This window comes from Papaver somniferum, chromosome 3 (genome assembly GCF_003573695.1).
Source record: "Papaver somniferum cultivar HN1 chromosome 3, ASM357369v1, whole genome shotgun sequence".
NCBI classification, from domain to species: Eukaryota; Viridiplantae; Streptophyta; class Magnoliopsida; order Ranunculales; family Papaveraceae; genus Papaver; species Papaver somniferum.
In genome coordinates, this window is record NC_039360.1 from 99216262 (window position 1) to 99220988 (window position 4727).

Here is a 4727-nt window from a genome sequence, read left to right on the forward strand (position 1 = left end):
TTGTTGTCGGATACAGCCCAGAAAAGATAGATGCGAGTTTCTCTACAACACGCTTTTGACACTTGTCAAATGAAGCGATACATAAGTACTTTGTATTATGTTCATTACTAGTGTATGACCCGTGCCGCGGCCCGGGCTTTGGATTGTTACTGCATATGGGGATTACTATTCAAAGTTTTTTTCCGTTAGTAAGACTGATTCAAGATACTAAACCTATTTTCATTTCATTAGACTCTGGCTACAACAGTCTTATACTTATACTTTCTTTTTGAAGCATGAAATATATTAAAAATTGAAGGGCTATTACATAAGGGTACGTAATACCCAATTATTCAATAAACACACTCAAAAAAATACAGCTTTTCATAAGTGGTATACTCGTACGAACACCTATGTTTTATTTGAACAGTATGACAAGCCACGGCAAAACCATGCAGACACATGAGGGTGGGCCTTAAGCTGGGGAATTTGCAGGGGTTTCAGTTTAGTGAGGCCAGCACATAAGGGATTGTGAGGGGGCGGTTTTCATGGTGTCCGTTTCGACGGTTCACCAAGAATTTTTGATAACAAAATTACAATTAAAGAATACCCATTCCATACAATGGGACAGAAATTGCAAGTCTTGACAATTTGTAAGTGCACTAGTTAAATCCAGCCACTGTTCAACATGTCTACTCCACCAACAACAGTCACTTTCCCCCAAAAAAAATCTTCTCTGCACAAATGGCGAGTTTACCGAAAATCTTCAGCTCCATTATCATCCTAAGAAAAGAAAAATACACTCAAGTCAGTTGTTTGAGGAGAAATGTTATAGGTTTTCGGTAGACTTCCAGAGTGTCTCATGTAAATATGTCCACCTCAAGAACGAATGCTGGCAATCTGGGACTGGCGGCAACATGTCTACTTTAATCACCATGTGAATGGAACAAAAGGACGGTGCTTTAAGGGTTGACACTACATTTAATATGATGGTTTCTACAAATAGCTCTCTTCCATCTGAAAGTTTAACTTCTCCCTGAAAATTACACTAATAAAACTCTAAAACTCAGTAATCTAATTGATTTCTACCACTGGAAAATAAATGGCATGTGAGAAATCCGTGGGGGGAAAAAGGTGGAGAAGCAAAAATCAAACTGGTGGCCCCATAGTACTTTCTCCTGATGTTCAAGAAAATGCATTGATAACATAGATTCCATCACTTGAATATAAGTAATAAATTGGACAAAAAGAAAGAAAGACGCAAAATTCAAACTACTAACACAAACAAACTGGAACCTAATTTCAGGGACCAATGATGAGGTTCCTAAAATTTGCAAGACTCCCAAGAGAAAAATGGCGCGACTTGTGTTGAGATATTTGTTGTATCAATATTTCATAAGTAATTAAGATTGGTGAACCCAACAAATTAGCACTCACCCATCTCTTACATCAGTTACTTCAGGAGTGTCATGTTTGAAATATATTTTGATCGTATTGGTGGGGGTACCGATGGAGCATCCTGCCCATTATAGAGTTTGGTGTTCATAACATAGTCTAAAAACAGATACACGGCAATTGTATATGAGACAATTACTACCATAGCATAGGTTATACCTTGGTCCTTTTTAGCATAGTCCAGTAAGAACGTCCATGACAGGTGGTTGCTCAATTCCAAGATGGTGTATGTGACGACTTCGCTCATTGATTGATTTATCCCCACACAGGGTGATGTTCACACTACAACCACTGCACCAACAAAGAGAGTTAGAGAGGTTATATATTATCCCCACACAGGGTGATGCTCATTGATTGATTTATCCCTATTAAAGATTATATATTACCAGGAATTATAACCCACCAAATGTGCTGCAAAGTAAGATCCCTTGTGCCTAGGGAGCTTTTGTGTTCAAAGCATACAAAAAATTTACACAACACCAACATCATCTGATTAAAACAGGGTCACAAAAAATTTAGTCTCAAGCTAATATATACCCTTAAAGTACAAAAAGATAAACATAACTGACCAGTTAGATATGTTAGCAAGAGGCTTAATCTCGGTGTTCCATTTTGAAACAGTAGTTCCATACTCTCACGAAGATTAAGGTGATTAAGATTATCTAGTTTGGTATGATTTTTTTCAATACTAACTAAAACAGTCGTCGCATACTCTCACTTAATTCAGTCCAAATACTGGTGGAAAGTAGAAAGCAGTTCAGTTAACTCAACTAATACCAAAAAAGCTAAAGGGCTTCCACATAAAATCATAATACTGTAACTTAAAGCAATGGATTGTTGCAACTGTGCAAAACCTTCCATTAGACGGCTTTTGATGTAACAAACCTACACAAAAATAATGCATATACTTTACTAATATCAAAAAGTGTTAAGAACCTATGTTGTCCCATGTGGGGGCACACAAAGCACAAAACAGCCTAACTAATTTATGGCAATTGATGAAGGGTCCACGATACTAAACAGTCTCACCCTATGCTATCCAATGCTATTGTACAATTTTTTTTTTTTTGCACCCATCTATTTGACTACTTAATCTATCAAGCGACTTCAAATGAAATAGATCTTAGTTATGCCTCTAAACTGATAATAGATCTTAGTAGCTTACTTGTGAATTACTATTGAAATTTTTCTGCATTTCGAAAAAATTGAAACTAACACCTCTTAAATATCAGCTTGACTGTCGAGTCCATTCAACATCCATTTTACGGCAGGGTTGAAACTATATGGCTGTGAATGGCTGAAATCCAGTTCACCAATCCCACCACTGTAATTCTGTGCCGAGCTATAGGGCTGTCAGTAGGTCAAATCCATTTCCGCAAAGAAGAATAGGACGCAGGGTGTTAGGTTTTAAATGTAAGCAAAGCAGATATTGGCATCTAAAGAATGAAAAAAAGGGACTTACCCTGTTGAATTCTGAGATGGTGCCCAAAGTGCACATATGACACACAAAACGGAGAACGGTAAGACCTGCCAGAAGGTAGGGATATATAATCCATACAGTCTACCACTGCTCATTGTACACGTTATTTTCCTTAAAGCGGAGCAGCATAAGATATGCTCAAGTTTATTTACTAAATCCCAGTTCTTAATACAAAGATAAGGATCATGATAAGAAAACACAATGAAAGAGTTTAAAAGAAGGAATCAAGATTACCTCAAAAAAGATACCCCCAGCGGGAAAGCAACAACAACAACCACAACGTCTGTGAATTTCGTATAAATTTCCAACTTAGCCATCACCCTACTTGCTTGTATGACCAAAAACATAGAAGTAAAATTTTGGATAAATCTTCTCAAGTCACAGCATCTTTAACAAAGCTGCAACCCTAAAATGAAAAAAGAATTCAGTGCACAAAGCATTATAATCCTTACAACATAAACTGCATAAATAAAAGGAGCTATGATTGTTTTCAATTGTTCACATATCTTGGATAAGCATGCCCTTGATTGAGCTCAGAGTGACAGCATGTACCACATCACTCTCGATAATCCCTCCAAGAAATAATCCAATCTAAACCACTTATGTCCCTTTAGGAGAAGAGGTCCACTTATCTCAGTTCATTGCCTTTGGTGCATTTAACCATACAATTTATCACTAAAATGGGAGTTCATCAAAAATTGAAGCTCGGTAGAATCACGGGCTTGGAAAACTGCTTAAGTTAATCGGTAGTTCAGAACTATCAAACATGGATCAATAAAACCAATTCTACTGATGAACCACAGCAATATTACTTGATTTCCTTAAAATTTCACTTCCAATTAATCACTTAAATGACTATATCAGCAAATTATACTGAGATGTAAAATTGAAGGGAACCCCTTAAAAATGAAGAAAAGAAAAAGGGTAATAAACAGAAATAACATAAATAAAAAAACATTTTTTTAACTGCAAAATGTGCACAGTATCACAAAAAATGTTAATTCAAAAATGTAACAAAATAACACAGACTAATACCTGGGATTGTACAGAATGACGATGAAGGAATTCCGTGTCTACCCGGGGATTCAAAATCACATCAAAAATAAAAAGTAAGGTGAAAAGGAGAACCCTAACTTTCAATCATCCCTAAAATTTCTGGATAGAGGGAGACGGAAAATGGAGCAAATCCAGTTGGATGGTTCTTTTCACTTCGCTTCTCTGACGCGAGGTTTATAAGAGATCGATTTCCCTGAGAAGAAAAGAAACGTCTTGAAATTTTCAGTTTTGTACCTCCTGGTAAGATGATATTGGCTCTTCCGGAACCATATATTATCTTTTCTTAAAATTTTTTACTATCTTTTAAATTTGTTGAACGAAAGATAACGTTTACTTTTTCCTTGCGTCCTTTTAAATGAGTTCAAAACTTACTACTGCGAAATATTGTTTTTAGAGTTGGTAAACGGGCGGATCGGGGTTGGCTTGTGACCAACTCGCGGGTTACGGATTAATACAAGTCTAAGCTTGCGGGTTGAAATTCTTCACGGATAGTCATTTCTCCAACCCGCGCCCGTCCCGGGTAAAGCTTGCAGATTTACGGGAGCTTACGGGTTAGCTGGTTTTTGTTGAGTCAACTCGCCAGAAATCGATTTCTGGGCTATTTCCGGCCACATTCAGGCCATCTAAAGCTCCTTCCCAACCTAAGTACTTAATTTAACATTCATCATTTCATCTAATTCATTTGATATTTTGATTCAAAAACTCAAAATTGCAAAACTAAACTACTTTTGCATTTAAAGGATTAAAGGAACACAAA

At 36.7% G+C, this 4727-nt stretch overlaps 1 long non-coding RNA gene across 14 annotated transcripts; it reads right to left on the reverse strand.

The window, feature by feature from the left end:
- Positions 1 to 265: 265 nt before the first annotated feature.
- LOC113356947 lies at positions 266 to 4277 on the reverse strand. Of its 14 annotated transcripts, none has more exons than XR_003363318.1 (7): positions 3950 to 4277; positions 2897 to 3320; positions 1838 to 2784; positions 1594 to 1725; positions 1417 to 1498; positions 858 to 1027; positions 266 to 762 (listed from the first exon to the last, which is right to left on the reverse strand). It is a non-coding gene; the product is annotated as an uncharacterized LOC113356947 (long non-coding RNA). The 14 variants fall into 14 exon arrangements; XR_003363313.1 differs by having other exon boundaries at positions 2897 to 3644; XR_003363316.1 differs by having other exon boundaries at positions 1838 to 1923; positions 2653 to 2784; positions 2897 to 4277.
- Between the last annotated feature and the right edge of the window lie 450 nt (positions 4278 to 4727).